General features: G+C 39.4%; 1 protein-coding gene across 3 annotated transcripts in view; it reads right to left on the bottom strand.

Annotated features, from left to right (window-relative positions):
* S1PR2 (sphingosine-1-phosphate receptor 2) overlaps positions 1–17,993 on the bottom strand; it is a 63,614-nt gene that overhangs the window by 14,105 nt on the left and 31,516 nt on the right. Inside the window, exon 1 of one of the 3 annotated variants that reach the window (XM_087956942.1) lies at positions 14,221–14,346. The exons of 1 other annotated variant lie outside the window; for it this stretch is intronic. The gene's annotated coding sequence lies outside the window, so the exon portion shown is untranslated. Of the gene's footprint in view, positions 1–14,216; positions 14,347–17,993 lie in introns of those variants that run through there. One more of the 3 variants, XM_087956941.1, reaches the window with a different exon arrangement.

Here is a 17,993-nt window from a genome sequence, read left to right on the forward strand (position 1 = left end):
TTGTGCTATAGAGCAAGGCAGGAAGTCCTCTCCCTCAGCTGGGAATAGTCAGCAAAGCTCTTTTCAAGAGCTCAAATACACAGCAAATTCCCCAGGTTCTTTTATACCATCACAATTTGAGCTGAAATAAACAGGTGCTTGCAACCAAAGACACGCTGAACTCAGCAAAACTGTTGGGGAATAAGTCTATATACTATCCCAGAGTCAAGTGGAAATTAGTATCTGTGTATATTGTTTGAGTTTGTGAATTAATAATGTGTTTTCAGCCATGATGTCAAGGACACCTACTTCTTGGTAACCCTTTTTTATAGGCTCTAAATCAGCATCCCATCGCGTGCCGCATCAGGAGTTTGTTTGCTCGTGGAGGATCGGGATGGGCGTGGCCTGGCCATCGTGGCTGACTGGGTAGGCGTGACTGGTCCCCGGCAGCAGGGGCTGATCCCTTGTTGTCTCCAGGAAAGCCCTGTGGGCCATCTCCACAGCCTATCGAGGGCTGGATGCGACCCACAGGCCGCATGTTTGACACAACTGCTCTAAATAGTGTTATTGAATGTATGTTGTTGATAGCCAGCTTTAATTTGGATGACACTCTATTAAAAATGTTTTTTTGAAGAAAATATGAGATCTATTGCTCCCTACCATACTCCGATCATGTTTATCCAGGGGTAGGATTCTACCAGTTCGCACCTATTCACTTGAACTGGTTGTTAACATTCTAAGCAGTTCGGAGAACCGGTTGTTAGAAGAAATTACTGGCCTAATCCTGTAAGGAAGGCAGGAAGGAAACATTCTGGTGTTGCTTACAGAAACTGCCTCTCCGTCAACCCTTATTACATTCTTGGCAGGACTAGACTTCCTGTCTCAGGAACGTCTCTGGAGTTTTCCCCCACCTCCTTTGCTGGTACTTTGCTTGTGTGGAGTGACCATTCAAAGTTACAATGGCACTGAAAAAAGTGACTTATGACCATTTTTCACACTTATGACTGTTGCAGCATCCCTACAGTCATGAGAGGCCAGGCGAGGAGATGCATGCCTCGATGTGAGTGATATTGAGTTGGCCACGCTCAGCCTATAACATGACCACCAAGCCACGTCCACCCAGTCACATGACCACTAAACCACGCCCACCACTTAAGCCATGCCCAAAGAACCGGTTGTTAAATAATTTGAATCCCACCCCTGTGTTTATCTTTTGGAAGAAGATAACTTGGAAGAAGTTATCTTGCATTAATCCCAATCTTGTGCCTAAGTCCCACTGAATCTGATGGACATTACATGAAAAGTGTTACCTATAGAAGAGAATATTTGTTGCTCAGGGTTAAAGTGAGGGGCCCTCAGTGCACTCTGAGCTGATGTTTCATTACCCAAATTTGGCAACACCATCAGTGCACAGTACCCTAGTATGGGTAATGAAATGTCTGCAAGAAAACAGCCAAGCTCAGAGAGCACCAAGGATCCGTCATCAACAGTAGTGCTATAACAATTCAGTTCATCGAAAAAAACTATACCTAGAGATTCTATAGATACAAAGGTTACTATCACAGAACTTGATCTTGTAGTCAGGTTCCATCAAATGTAGCCAAGTTTTCTGACCCATGGTTATCAAGAAAAAAGTTGTGAACATAAGAATGGCTTCTCCCCAAAGCTTAGTAATTAAAAAAGACATCTGGCCGAAGCTTCAAATTATTAAAGAATTTGAACTAACAACAACATATTAAAAATAAAAATAAAGTAAAATAAGATAAAACATTACAATTGGTAGCGGATTCCTCAGTGGATAATCAAAGTCTGCCTACTTTTATAGGCAGTATAACAAAAGTTAGCTACGATCAGAGAAACTGAATCATAGAGATCTGCTAAGAAATATACATTAAAAAAATCAGAATTTCCATGGTGTTTTTATCAGATAAGGAGTTATAAGGCGGATCACTGAGTCCTTATAGATCACGGGTGTCAAACTCACATCATCACGGTGGCGTCACATAACGTATCTGAACTTTTTTCCCCTTTACTAAACCGGGTGTGGCCGTGGCCAGTGTGTGAGGCATCTTGCCCACGGGCTGGGAGTTTGATGGTAAAATATAGCAAGACATGAGCTGATGTTTCAACAGCTCCTAAGCCACATAGACACAGTCTTAGCTCACAGGGGACTTTTCTTTTTTGCAATGGCCCTCCAAAATTGCAGCAGGAACAGCATTGAAGTATGGTAGTATTCCTCTGGGAAAATGAACAGACTGAATTGCAGCTGATTTTTTTGATCATTTTATATAATTTTGGAGTGGACTACAATTGGTCTATAAAACCATGCCCAAACAATTAATTAGAGCATCCACACCATAGATCATTTTGAATACCAAAAGTATGTCTTTTCCCTTGTGCAAAACATCTCTAGATTAAGAATTCAAGCCCAAGAATGATTAAATTACTTAAACAAGAAACTCTGATCCAAAATATAATGAAAATAAAGTATCTTGAAAAGTATTTTCTCTTTCCTTTTTTTTAACCAGGTTTGGCGTTTTTCAAGTTCAAATACTGTCCTATTATCCTTAGCCAGCATTGCCAATTGTAAGAAATACTGCTTTCTCCCATTTTTAAAGTTTTAATATGACCATATTTCATAGGAAATAATGAGTTATTATGCTAAATACTTCATGATAAATTAATTTTAATTTCTTATAAAATAACATCTTCTTCAGAAATGTTACTAACAAATGATATCCCAGTTAGTACTCCCAAAATATTTGTCAGAATCATTCTTCAATTTGAAAACGTATGCCAGATTTAAAGAATTTGTATTCCACAAAATGAGCAAAGGTGAGGCATGCTGGGGAGTGTAGTTTATTTATTTTATTTGTATCGCACTTTTTCTTATTTCCCCTGCACAATTCTTTGAGGAAGGCGCAAGGAGTAATTACCCAAAGTCAACCAGGGAGGTCCCATAACTGTGGGCAGACTAGAACCAAGTCTCCCCACTCCTAGTCCAACCTCTTAATCACTATACCACACTGCTTTTGAAATGTATTTATGTTACATCTGGAAAGCTATAGGTTTTCCATTACTGCCTTAAAGCAATCAAATTTCAAGCGCCCAATTTACTGTGCTAGAGAATAATAAATGAACTGCTTGGACTTAAATTTTTTAAAAACTTCAGTGATTTTTTAAAATCTATGTACAGGCATATGCACAAAAACACACACAGAAGATACACAAAATGTGCTAAGCAGAAATGCTATTTTGTTTTGAATTAGTATGCCATGTGGAACCCAGTTTCTGTAGTTTATTAATCATGGTTTCTAGTTCAGCAGGACTCTAGGGCTTGTTTAATAAATGATGGCCTAATGCAATATGTGGGCCATGTGTAGAAGGCATGAGATTTTTAATTTTAGGATACATACAGAGATGTATTAAGACATAAGTAGTGGTTCTGTGATGGGTGCACATTTATTGCAATTAATCAAAATGTATCATTGGACTCAACTTAGGAAAAAAAATTGCAATTCAGATGAAGCCAATAGCTTTTATTGGCCAGATCAGGAAATTCACCTTTCCTCCCAAAGGAGTACTTGCAACTCTTTCCCTTTTCCCCTCCCTCCACATAATTCAGTAATAAATCCAAGTAAGTATTGGAACATACTGTGCAAGAAACTGAAAACCAAAGGACCAATTTACCAGAGGCATATGATCAACGCATAAGACAATGAGATCAACATTTTACAATGTGATGGTGATTAATGGGGAGGGGATAAAAATATACAGTTCACTTCTAATTTTAGATACAGAGAAACCTTTCCCTCCCCATTTTCTGTGATGTACAGAGACTCCAATGTTTAAGTTCCCTCCCCTTTTTTTCAGATTGTAAATATTGATTCACCAATTATACTTTAACTTGATTGCCCATCTGACACCTTTTGCTATCAACTTTATAGCAAAGAACATCAGTACAGTACTTGGTTTGACCTTAGCTTAATGCAGCTGATTATACACCGTATATTACCAGTAAGGTGAAGGCCATCGTATGGGAGGGTAGAAGAAAGAAATACATTAAAGGGTGCATAAATTATTACATCTGCAATGTATAAAATGTATTCCTCCCCCCTCCCCATTTCCTTAGATGTGCACATCTCAGCCAGTAACTCCCCACAGCTATGATGCCCTAGCCAGGACTCAGTTCTAGCAGCAGTTACAGATTGAGAGAGAAGAAATGACTTCTGATCATGCTGGTCTAATGGTTTTGACAGGTTGTTGTATTACATATTTCTCTCCCAAGGGACCAGCTTTAAGAACTTCAGATTAAAGTGGCCCTTCCGGTTTGAGCTTCTTCGGTGACAGACCGAAACCTCGTCTCTCCGAGGCTTCAATCCGTGCTCGCCGCTGGAGCACCCCGAGCCGGCTGGTTTCGGGGCTAAGCCACCCCGTAGAGGTGGTGAAGAGGGGGGAGACTGCCTGCAGGGTTGAGGAGAGCCGCATTTCTCCTCCCTAGCTGGCCATTACTCCCTTTCCCGAAGGCAGTTGTAGCGGTGGTCAGAAATGGCCACCACAAAGAAGAACTCAACCGGAAAAGAATGTGCAGGAGGAAGATAAGAAGATAAAGTTTTGGTTTACCAGGTCAAACAGCAAAAACAACAAATAAGGTACCCTGGAGTTTAAACTTAACAACATTGTTCCCAAAGAAGATTTTGAAGCTGCGAAGGAGAGAGAGAAGGGAAAGGATTACATTTTTTTTCTTCCCTTCCTTATACTGACTGCTAAGAGACTTAAGCAAGAAATTGAAAAAAAATCCACTTTGACATTAATAGGCATCTAAGCTGAAAGTAAAAGTCAGGGGGATAATAAATAATAAACATTTAAAAGTTTTTAAAAGCTGGAAAGGAGAAAAAAAAGAATAGAAGGGCAGGACCTGGAAAAATGGAGGAGACTGCCTGGAATTAAGGAATGGAACTGTAATTAAAAGGAAATTACAGTGAAATTTTAACAAGATTCCTCAAAGATACATTTTAATGGAAACTTGGTAACAAAATAATAGAACCCCAGGAAGAGAAAATGGAAAAAACAAGCAAGTAGAAACAGCCTTTTTTGCATCTAGATGACTAAAATTAACTGGGTGGTTGTTTAACAGTTTTTAAAATGGCATCACTCTTAGAAGAACTGAAAATGGAACTTAAAAAATGGAAAGAAGACGCACAAGAAGGGAGAAGTTCTTTTGGCTTCGTGTTTCAATTCTTAGAAATGGAGATCTGGAACTATGAGAAGCAACAAGAAACGCTTGCAGAACAAGAAGATTGGGACAAAGAAGAAGCTATCTTTAATGATCAAATAATTTTAAGTGGGGGGAAAAAAGAAAAGGGGGGAAAGAGAGTGAAAGGTTTAAGACTAGAAAAAACAACCCAACAACAATTTGAAAGATAAGTATAATATTAGAAAGCAACAGAAGAGGGGATTACAGATGAGAGAGTTAGAAGTAGAGAGACGCGGGGGTAAAAAGGGGAGGGAGAAGAAGAGGGGGAAGAAGGCAAGGAAAAGAAGTTGTAAAAGACAGAAACAAGAAATGGAGAAACAGGGTAAAGATATAAGGATTGTAACCATAAGTTTGTTTAGAGATAATGGGTGAAAATTTAATTGTAAAAGGGATTCTGCAAAGGTACATAAGATAGCTTTGTTATATTACAAATAGAAATAACTTTAGAAAATATGATGATGGATAAAATATTTATTGTAATGCAGTGGGATGTTTGTTAATAAATAAATGAATTAAAATGATTGAGAGAATTAAAAGGGAACATTTTTAATTATTAGTAGTGATTTATTAAAAATATGTGAGAAATATGGGAAAAAAAGAATTAACTATGGAAAGTTTATAAGTGTTCCCAAGGAAGTATGATATTTAATTGAAAAGAAATGTTAAAGATGTTAAGATTTTAATGCATATTAATGATAGAATTGAATTGGAATGGAAGTTATGTATTGTATTGAATGCTATAATCTTAAAGCTTAAATTGAAGCTTAAATAAGAGCTTGAATGGATAAAATTAAAGGATATAAAGGTGTCATACTCTAATTGGTAACTACAGGGAAAAATTTGCTTAATAAGAAAAGATAATGTGAAATTATAACAGGACAGACAAAAGTATAAATATAATGATTTGAATTGAGATAATTAAAACAAAGTTGAGAAAATTAAAAGAGGGGAAAAACTATGTAGAAAATATAAAATGGTAATAAGATATGGAATAGAATACAAAAATGAGCATGAAATTGAGTTTTGTGTCTGTATGAAGAAGTGATAACCTGGGACCATGCTATTTTCAAAAAAGATGTTTTATTTGTATTTTGTTTTTGTGAAAACCCAAATAAAATTTTCAAAAAAAAAAAGAACTTCAGATTAAAGTGTTGTTAGGTTAAGTCAATCACAGGTCTTATCCACATTGCACTCTTAAGCTGCTTCTGTCCTGCTCTTGTCAGATTGATTCTAAAATGGCTTAAGACAATCTTTCCCAGACTTTAGCAATAGCTTGTAAGGACTCAGTCTGGACAATAGGCAACCACATCCTCCCACTGGACAATGTCCCAACTGATGTGTTCTCTGTGCAGTTAATTATGATTCTTCCTGGAGATGGATACTCTTAGGTTTGTGTATAGATGCAGAGGTGTTTGCATGTGTGTGTATGTGCACTGTGTACATATGATTAATAATGCAAAATTAAATTGAATTTACATATACCATACAGAAGTGAAGCATCAAAATTTATATAACACGAAAATACAATGATCAGCTTTAAAATATTTTTTTCTTACAGCCTTGTTGGCTCTCTCATGTCTTCTCGAGCTACTCTATTTAAAAAACACAGGGAAAAAACAAAGGACAAGAAAAATAATTATAACACACAGACATTTCTGCTGGGTTTTCACCCAGGAAACTTAGAAGGCAACTCTTTCAATGCGGTGCTATTAAAGCATGGTTGGCAAAGGTATCTCTAGAAAATATTAGAGGCCATGTTAACCATAGATTTCACTGATTGTATTCATTGTATTTAACTCATTGGTTGAGTACAGAGCAACACTGTTCTTCTCGCCCTCCAAAAATGACTGTTGGCCTATTCAAGCTATGGGACATGGGACGTGTGGATAAGCCCATGTCTTCAAAATAAATCTGTAAGCATTAACCTATAAATAACATATATCACCTCATCAACACATCATCAACATATATTTCAGCCACAGGATTCCCTGTAACATCAATTCCCTAAAGAGAGAGAGGGAAGAGTCCAAATGTCCGTGGAGATTCTCAATCATTCAGGTCATAGTTGTCTCAAAGTTACTTTTTCAAAAGGCAACTGGGCTGTTTTTTTTCTTGCCTTTTGAAAAAAAGCACCTTTCAGACAACTCTTGCCCCATTTATAGAAATATCCTTGCTTTATGAACTGGAAAATTGTATTATTGGCCACAGAAGAGTAGCTCTCTCCAAATTTGAGTTAATATGACACAACATTGATGTCCCAAGGTGTTGTAATGACGAGGCAGTCGAGTTGTTTGATTATGAACAACTGAATTATGATGATCTTTATCGGAGTATAGTCTTGCATTTATATACATTTTTAGTTATCCTCCATCATTGGTTAACTTTGGTTACTGCTTAACTTTGGTTACTGTTTAGTACAGTGATCCATACAATTAATTATCTCTAGTTAAAGTCTAACATATGTCTACTTCCCCTCTGTAATCCTCCTTTATCCATAGATTAGTGACTTTGTTTGCCTGAGTTGTATTTGCTTGGAAACATTCTTTATCTGAGGTTTGCCATCCGAGATTGGAACATTCCTACAATTACAACTCTACACCAAGGCTCTCTTAACATCAGAAGAACAGAAGAGCCATAGGTGTTCCATATTTGGATAGCCATCCAAATTGCTTCCAGCTTTGCTTTGTTTATAGATCCAACTGACTCCAATTCTGCCATTTCTTACAGCTGCCAAGAGCTTGCTTGGCTTATCTTCATCTAGCCAGAGAGAAAATATTACTCTGTCCTAGCAGAGACATGTGCCTGCACATATACACACCCACGCATGCATGCACATACTTCCACAAACACTCAGTTTCATAATTTTGGGAACCTCCTCACTCAGTTTCTGAGAATCTCCAGGGGCAACTAGTTTGCTTGTGTGCTTCAGCTCAGTGCATGGAGCAGGCTTGCAACCCCGGAAGGGAGAAACATCTTCAGATCAACAGATTATACACAGTATAATTTGAGTATATTTATGTCTGGTAGAACTTTTAAAGAAATTGGCAGTGTTTTTAATGGCTTAGTTTAACCAAACTGAGTTTATGTGAGTAAGAATAGGCTCTACATTGATAAAATAAAATACTTAAGTCTAGTTTAGAGGAGAAGGAGCAAATTAGTTACAAGTTCTTCCATGTAGCCACTAGCCTTGCTCTTTCTATTCTTTGCAGAAACGTTGTGCTACCATGCAAATATTCTTGCTGCTGCACTCCATCTCCCCACTGAGCCAACCAATGGACTGAAGCTTCCATACCTTTCTGGTGACATCCCTGGACAATGAGGGTAGCAAAATCAGCGCCCAGGAGCATTTGATCTGATTTCTTGCTTTACTCTGTTTGCTTTTCACGGGAAAGAGAAAAAGGTTGGGGAGTTATCGCCTGGCCATTCTCTGAGGGAGCAGCAAAAGATGCCCTCAAGAGTGACTGAAGAGGGTAGCAAGGTGGCTATAGGACAGAACTGGGGATTTCACATTGCCTGGGCCACATGTGAGGTCAATCAGAAATTAGAAATCAAATGTAAATAAGTTTATGACATGTGTGCTAGTATAACTGCATTGCTTTTATTTTGAAGACTGCAATATACGTACGTATGTACGTGTGTGTGTGTGTGTGTGTGTGTGTGTGTGTAGGGAGGGAGGGAGGGAGAGAGGAGGGGACCTAGAATGAGAGAGCAATAATATTAAGCTGTGTCTTGTAGGAACCTAAGTTCTCTGACTTTGTGGAAATAATGACCAAGAATATAGCAACAGGCAAAAATCCAGCTTATCAAGAAACTCAGTTTTTATAGAATAGCAACTACAGGAGAAACAAGTTTGTACCTCCTATGACTGGAGATATATTCCAATTGAGTGGGCAATGCCTACCGAAATCTCCAAAGCCAGAGGGATAGCTGCAAAGGGCCAGAGTAGTAAAACAAGAACCATGCACATGTTCTCAGGCTGCATCATATAGGAAGGTCACAGAATCCAGATTTTCAGGATTTAAAAAAGAAAACCCACAACTGAACCCAAACAGGTTTTTAATTATATATATGAAACACTCAGAATACAGAAAATAGCTTTTCATAAACACCTGATATTCGGAGGCTATTATTCTGGCATAAAGGCCCAGTGAGAATCACATGCAACCTTTCAGAACCTGAGTAAATTTCTTCAAGCAGTTTACAGGAGTCACTGTGCCAGCTACCCTGAGATACTTAGCAAGGCAGTCTTGTAGCCTCTAGAGTTACATCTGTAGAAAAGATTCAATTCTGATTTAAAGGCTGCATTTAGAATTGGAAATTTTCCTAGTCTTGGACAGCCCCAGCCTGTCCAGTGCTAAGAAATGCTTGAACTTAGGACTTCAGTATTTCATACTTAGCAATGCCTGCTCTGTATCACTTTACTGTGGTTCAGAGCAGGCATCAATGAAAAGCAAGAACTGAGTTGCAGAAATTGGCGAGCTTTGATTCCGGCTGCCTGTCCCATAAAATTGGCAGAAGGCCAGGAGTCCCAGTGGAGTTCCCAAGAAGGTCAAGGGAGGCTGAAGGGAACTCCCAGCGTGCCTACTTGCTTCTTACAACTTCAGACAAACCAGTCGACATCTCGTCTTCAAATCAGAATCTAATCCAAAGGAAGACAATCCTGAATTTAAGACTCCAGCCCCCAAAAGCAGGAAGAGAAGGCAGAGAAAAACATCACCAGCCTCTATTTCTGTAGCCAGTACGTCAAAAGCGGTGTCACGTGACTTTTTCTCCCTTCACTAAATCAGGCATGGGCGTGGCCAGAGCGTGACGCATCTGGCCCATGGGCCGGGAGTTTGACAGCCCTGGTCTAAAGACAATCTTCTCCTTTTACAGGTAAATTATCAGAGAAACAAAATATTCTTTTCAGGTAAGTGAAGTATTGTTCTTCATGAAACATTTCATAGCAAAGTTGCTCTTGGCTTCTAGCATGCTATGGCATTCACACCTTCATTTCAATAGGGGCTACAGAAGAAGGAATGTCCATGGGTTTCACTCATGTAAGTTCTGACCAGGAACTCACTCTTCCAAAGCAAGAAAGATGGACAAAGACTCTTTGATCTTGCTTTTTGCTAGAGAGGACATATCCCCATTAGGCAGCTCACCATTAGGTGGTGAGCTGTCAATGCAAGTTTCATAAAAGGGCCAATTACCTGTTGTTCACCATTTTGATATGCTGGTTTATGATCATAATAAAGATTTGATTTGATGTTCAGCAAAGGAGACGACTTTAAATTTTAAGCTTCAAATTAACTCAAGTTCTAAGCAACCTAACTATGGGCGTAGACCATTGTCTGTTCCATCCCTGTCTGTCCATCTTGAGGTGGCCACACGAGTTAGCCAGCCACTCAGCAGAGGCCAAAGGCTCTTCATTATCTGGCAGCTGCCAGCAATCATTCTGGCATTTTTCTTTTCATGTGCACCTCAGTTTCTTGCTCCACATTGCCCATACATTTGGCCTGCGGAAGTCAGCCAGCCGCCACTTTAACTAGAAAACAAAGATGTCTTACTGGAAAAAGGCGGCTTTATGAAAACATGTTGCTCCATGGGGGGAGAGGCCTGTTGAGTCCCTCCGGGCTGAATGGAGCTCTGCTCATAAAGAATGCTCTCCTTTCAACAGGCGCATGCCGCGCTCCAATAAAGCCATGAAGGATATTAGCTCTTCCAGAGTTCTTTAGGCAGAATTGTCTTGTGAATGGGAGGTTTTGTTTGAGAAGAGTGCAAGACTGGTCTACAAAGCACTCCATTGTTTAGAACTGGAGCCTTGTGAGTTCAGCATGCCTACTGATTCTTCCTTTTACTCAGGAAACAAGAAAGGAAAATAAGTAAATGAGCCAAGCATCACAAGGCAAACCCAGGGCTCATGACTTTAAGTTTGCTTCAAAGGAGCCATATGAGCAAAAAAGGAGCCAGGAAAAAATTGATTAAGGGTGGTAGAATACTTCCCTTCACTGTCACTTTTCCAGGTCATATTCTTTCAACCACTTTAGCTCATTTTTCCACAAGATGGATGCCAAAATTATCAATAAGTGTTAACTGGATGAAAAAATAACACAGGGAGGGGATTTTGAAATGGGTAAGTATACAAGTGTCAATGACTCTTCCTTCCCCAATATATGCTTTTCATGTTTAGAATAAAACATCCAAATCAGGCAATCATATGGCAGATTTTTTTTTAAAAAAATGCTAAGAACTAAACCCGATTGCTTTCCTCTCAGTTTGCTTCTTTAAAAACAACTTAGAGTTTTTTTTAGGAAAAGGAGAGAGGCTTTCCTGAGTGAAAGTGTTCAAGTGTTTGCAACCATTTCCAATTTATCCATGTTTTCAGGAGTTATCATAATACTGTGGAACTGGTCAATATTATTGCTGTTTTGCAGGCTTCGGGGTACAGGAGTACGTGTTGGGGTATAGACTAAACTGACACAGTGTGTTTTTCTAAAGTAACTGAATGAGTTTATGACTGGCAGGTTTTTAAAGGAAGGATTTGTCAGATCATACAATGCACCTTATCTTTTCTTTAGAACCATTTATGCAATGTGAGTCAGAAAAGGCCTGAGTAAAAACTTCATCAGTGAGCAACGGAAAATAAATTCTTCTTCCTGCCATACCTACTGTATTTTCTATAAAGTCTAGCCAAAAGTAATAGGTTCTCAAGTTTCACTCATGGATAAATAAGCCGTCCCATCCAAAGATGCTAAAGAGTTAACAGTCCCAAACCATCATAGAGAAAAGAAAACAAGCGCTACAGTACTGGAATGGCATAGCTGCTAAATTGCAACTTAAGGCTGTTAAGTTTTGAATCACCATTTCTTAGCGATATTATCCTATTTATCTCTTGCTCAGTGTCCATTGCAGAGTCTGCTTTTATCTAGTTTAGCTTTGCTTGAGATATGAGACTTTCTGACTTTTCCAACTTCTGTAGAGTTGCTGCAGAGATGCCAATACAAAGAAGATCTTGTTCAAACCCTCCCAAGACTCAAGTCCATTCTATCCAGGAACTGGTTCCATGCACAAAGAAGGAAGCCCCATTATTTCCTTGTCTTCAGCCCAAACACTTTTTCCCTTCCAGATTAGACCATGCCCAACTATGTACATGTACATATCTGTACATACATAAGCACCTCCTCTCTAAATCAGATTAAAAACAGGAACAGAAACCCAGCTGGGAGTGATAAAGCTATACAGAAGAAAAGATGTGTGGATAGAAGTGGGAAGAGAAGATGAAGAAGCTTAATAGTAGCATCTGATAAAATAACACACCTTTTTGGATTGTATTTAGCTTGAGGTGTACTGTACAGTATGTCAGTTTGAGATGTTCTTGGGCTTTGCATGGAATGTCAAAGGCTTCACTAAAGTACTCAGGGACAGAATGCAGAATTAGTTTGATTTGGGGCAGGGAGGAGGATAAAAGGAAGAAATTAATGTCTTAAGCTTTTGAAAGATTTATTTTGCATCTTAACCTCCATCAAGTCACCACACTCTAAATGGACCAAAATTTGGAGCTGAGATGATTTTAGGGAACCTGTTCTTGGGATTGCAAGAGGTAGAGCTGAGTTGTTTGAGGCCGATAAGATGCATTTTGCACCTTGAATAGCCAATAAGATCAGCCATTATCTCCTTACATTTTCACTAATATAGCTGTACAAAAACAGCAATGTTTTCTACTAAAAATAGGTTGTTATGGCTTTCTAGACACCTGTCAACTCATAAAATATTTCTATGGTCGTTTTAGAGTTGCCAACAGAAAGGGAGAGGGGAAAAGGGTTTGGAAGAGTAGTGTGGCAGCTTGGAAATCGAAAGTGCATTCCATACATAATTTTTCAGAGCTAGTAACTAGGTGGCTGACGTTTCTGCCGCACAAAAATCTAACTGGAGAACATGATTGTTCTCCAAAATCTAACTTCAAAAATCTAACTGGAGAACACTCTTGGCTATAAATATGAATTATGATACACCCAGGGGGTGGGGGGAAACCAGGGTCAAGGGTGACAATGTATTATGTGTCTCAGAGTCAGCTACACCCAGGCAATGTGGGACATGTTAACTCCCAATAAATCTTTTGAAGTTTTGGAAGTTTGGCTCGAAACTCGTGATTTAATTGGGGTAACTGCCGGAATCCTGGCAATGCCTTTTACAACATACTGTAATGGCAGTTTTACATGCACGTGTCATTTGGGTACATGTGATGTTGAATTAACATTTTTAAAATCAAGTCTAAAAAAAGTGAGTAATGAAACAAACAGGAGGAGGAGGAGGAGGAGGAGGAGGAGGAGCAAGAGGAGGAAGGAGGAAAATGAATGTTGAAATGCATTCCTGAAACAGGGAGCATCAGAAAAAAATACAATATAAAACAGGGGGCATCGGAAAAAAGTATAATATTAGGAAGAACAGAAGACATTAAGGGCTCAAAGAAACAAAACACGAAGAACTGCAAGAAAGCTCTTTTATCACCAGCCTTTGGCAATTTAAAAATCCTGAAAGTGGTGTGGGAGAAGCTGTCTACAGATGCATATTCTTTCACCACCATCATTTCGCAGGTTTCCAACCTCTGACGACTTGCAAAAGGGTCATAGTACACTGAGGGAGAGAATACCTGCCCAAAGGAGTGTAAATGATCTTCAGCTCACTTAAAGTTATTCCTGGCTTGAGTGAAGCAGCAAAAATGCTTCAGGAAAATACGTATGCTTTGTTCATTCCTTCATATTAGCAAAATAGGTAAGTGGGTGTGTGCGGCTATTTTCCATGCTCCTTCCTTTGAAGTTTTGGCAGGGGATCACCTGCTGTTTCCATAGCACATAAGAGAAAGAGGCTAACACAAGTATTCCAGGAACGAATGCCACATGGCAACGGCTTTATTGGAACCACATTTTCCACATATTTCCAATGCCCTTATCTAAGCCCTTGAAATCGCAGACTGATGTAGTGAGAAGCTACTACTTACATACTTTTGAGTAGGAGGCAGCTCCATTCTCCACACCCATGTTTGTCGTCTCCTAGATGCGGTGCTTTGCAGATTCAGGTATGCATCAGGATTTAAGTCCAAAAGAACAAGCCTGTTTTGCCTATGGAGACACACCCACAAGTAGGGAATACCTTGATTCAATGGTGGGAATATTCTTTTTATATGCTGTAGTAGCTGAATAAAGTCACACATATTTTGGTGGCAATTCACTGAGAATGCACAAAGCAGACTAGATCTATAATTCATTTAAAGCTTTAGTAGAAGGAAAAGAAAAGCCCAGATCTCCTTTTTGTCAGAGTTTACATCAGGTACCACAATAGGTCCTGACATTCAGCCTTGTATTCAGGATCCTGCATCTGAAGCTTCACAGACATGAATGGGGTAGGTAATTTGTTTTGTTGCAGACAGGAAAGACAAGATCATATATCAGGTCTATATATATATATATATATATATGGCATGCTATAGTAAAACTTCCACAAGATTAAAAAAAAATAAAAACACAGTGCACAATACATCCAAGACAATCATTAGAAAACCTAATCATAAAAAATAGGTAGCCAAAGGCCCTCTAGGAAATCTGTTTTTAAAACCTTCCAGAAGGGCATTGAAGAGGAGAGAGAGGAGGCCAATCTTATAATTTTTAGAGGGAGGGTATTCTATAGCATAGGCACCATGATAGAGAGCCTCTGCTTTCTGATCTTAGCTCCCACCACTTCACAAAAATAGGGTACTACAAACAGCCTTTTCCAGGATGACCTCCTCAAATGCATTTGGCTGGGGTAATTGTTCCTGTAAGTGTTCTGGTTCATTGATCTAATACTGTGATCCAATATGCACCTCATATACCAAGATGGGTTATGGAGAAGCATTCCAGGCCTAGAAGCTGCCAACAAAATGCCACAGGATTGATCAATGTGATTAGGGGAAAGAGTCCAATAAGTTTGGCACCCATCTCTTTAGTCAGTCTAAGGGAAGAAATCTGGTACAAAACCGGACCAGATTCATCTCCATCATCAATGGAAGGTAGTGATGTTGATGATAGTTAATAGGCCTTTGCATGGTCCAACTGATTCTTCAGGAAGTGCTAAATAACTTGGAGAAAATAAGGTCTCTGGAATGGGAGAAAGCCTCACAGTATTTCCAGCAGGAGTAGGTGATAATTATAGATGGCCTATATTAATGACATCTAAGTAGATGTATGAACTGAGTTGTTTTAAGCAAACTGAACAAGAGTTGAAAGGTTGAGCCAACTATCTTTCAGTACATAGCAAAGAAGATGCTGTTCAAAGATGCATTCGTACCCTCTGTTTTTCAGTGTGATCGAGGGAGAGATCAGGTAGAATCTCAATTCAACAAAGGAAGTTTGACAAAATCTGTTGCTCATAGATAACTCACCCTAAGACATCTGCAGCAGTATTGTGGTCTGAGAAGAAGCAGAGGAGGTAGAGTACTAAAGGCATAACAAGTATGCAAGAAGAAATATGCTAAATTTAAGTGAAACAATTTCTTAGTAAGTTGAATCAAGATTAAGAACAAATTTACAATAAAAATAGGAAAAGAGTAGAATATACTTTATGTCCCTGATACTGCAGAGTTCCAAGAAAACAAAATAAATTCAACACTAGCTGGACCCGTCTCAATTTATTTCAAGAAAATGCAATGGTCCAAATAGCCCAGACCAAGCCTTAAATGAAAGGCACATTTTTTTGAGTTGAAACTGGACAGCAGTCATAACTGCTACTCTTCAAATATTCTCAGTATGGAGAACAAAACTTTTGGTATAAATGAGCAAGTTGTCCAAATGCACAATACAACAATTGTCCAAGTTCATAAAAATGTAATTCAAAAATCTTAAGAAGGCTAACAGGCTGCATGCCAATCTAAACAGAATTACTGTACTATATATTTGCATTTCCCATAATAAGAATCAAATGCAGTTAAGTCTTGTTGCCTGTCTTTAATGTAGATTAGATTGTAAGCTCCCTAACACCCAAGCTATTAAAACCGTGAGCCTTCTGCAGCCATTCCAGTAGTTCAGAAATGATGGGAAGGTGGTAACAGTTGTAGAGTTCAGAAACCAATAATTATGGTTTCTCTATAAGTGACCCATAGATAGAGGAGACCTGGTATGGGGGGAAAGGGGGTAGATAAAGCCTTTTTAAAGTTCTCATTTGGTAGGCCAACACTGCACTGAGCATCGGGTAATTACATTTTGAGGGAATTTGACCTCCAGATAGTACAGCTACAGAACTGTGGAAGTGGGCAAGTCTATTGAACTTGTTTCCAAAGTGATCAGTATCATCTACTTATTTGATACACAAGGCAAGAGAAAGTCCATTCTGCAGAATAGTGAGTGATGATCTCAAGGCTCTCTGTGTCTGAGCTCTATTTGATTTCTGGGTACCCAGACTTCTAAATGACAGATTCCTTTCCTAACAGGACAGATAAGGAGCATTTGGAACATCTGGTTACCACATTCTTCCTTTCTCCATGGAACGTACTTGATAACTTCAGAAGAAAAGGCAATTTCTTAGCATGGCACTTACATGTAAGTGGCCAGATTTTCCACATATAAATAGGTCCATGTAGTCCTCAACTTATGACAATTGGAACTGGCACTTCCATTGCTAAGTGATGCCATTGTTAAGTGAGTCATGCCTGATTTTGCAATCTTTTTTTGCCAAGGTTGATAAATGAATCACTGTGGTTGTTAAGTGAATCTGGCTTCCCATATTGGCTATGCTGTTGGAAGCCCTCTGGGAAGATCACAAATGGCCATCACGTGACCCAAGGATGTGGCAACTATTGTAATTATCTGTTGATTGCCAAGTGCCCAAATTCCGATTATGTAACTGCCAGGATGCTGTGACGGTCATAAGTGTGAGGACTAGTCATAAATCATTTCTTTTCCCAGTCCTGTTGTAACTTCAAATGGTTGTTAAATGAATAGTCATAAATTGGGGACTACCTATATGTTAGTTTAATTTTTCTGAAGTAGAGACCTCTACTATTCCACAGCTCTAATGTCTCCAATATGTGGGTGAGGGGATGGAATAAAACAGAAAGTGGTACTTTCCTATCCATATTCTTTCACAAAGCCTTTCACCGATAACACAAGCAGACACGGATTAACGCAAAGGCTTTGAAGTTCCTGAAAAAAATCCATTTGCCTCATATTTCATTCTACAGGTAGTCCTCGACTTATAACCATTCCTTTAGTGACTATTTGAAGTTACAATGGCACTGAAAAAAAATGGCTTGTGACCAGGGCTGGGCTTCAAAATGTTTAGCAAGGGGTTCTCTGCTCGGTTGCTGGGTGGGCGTGGCCATGGTGGGTGTTGCCTAGGCAACCTCTTGCACCATTGGGGGGGGGGCATTTTTGCCCTCCCTGGGCTCTGGAGACGATTATAGAGCCTCTGGGAGGGTGGAAACAGCCTCCCCGGGCTCCAGAGGCCCTATGGAAGCTGGAAACAGCCCAATTTCCGGCCTTCTCGAACTTCCGGGAGCCCCATTTTTCACCCTCCCTGAGCCTCCACACGCACCCTGCACTTACCTGCATCCAAAACGAGCCGGGTGGGGACTCCTGGGAGGGGCAGGGCGGGGTTGGCGAGGCCAGCCAGGAGTGGGATTTGGGGATTTTCTGAACTGCACAGAATCTTAGCTAGGGGATCTCTCGAACCCCTGGGAACCCCCCTGCAGCCCACCAGTTGTGGGCTTGTCACCATTTTTTTACATTTACCATTGCTGCAGCTT

Source organism: Notechis scutatus, chromosome 2 (genome assembly GCF_049901735.1).
Source record: "Notechis scutatus isolate UNSWTSFEM ecotype Mainland chromosome 2, rNotScu1.2, whole genome shotgun sequence".
Lineage (NCBI taxonomy): Eukaryota > Metazoa > Chordata > Lepidosauria > Squamata > Elapidae > Notechis > Notechis scutatus.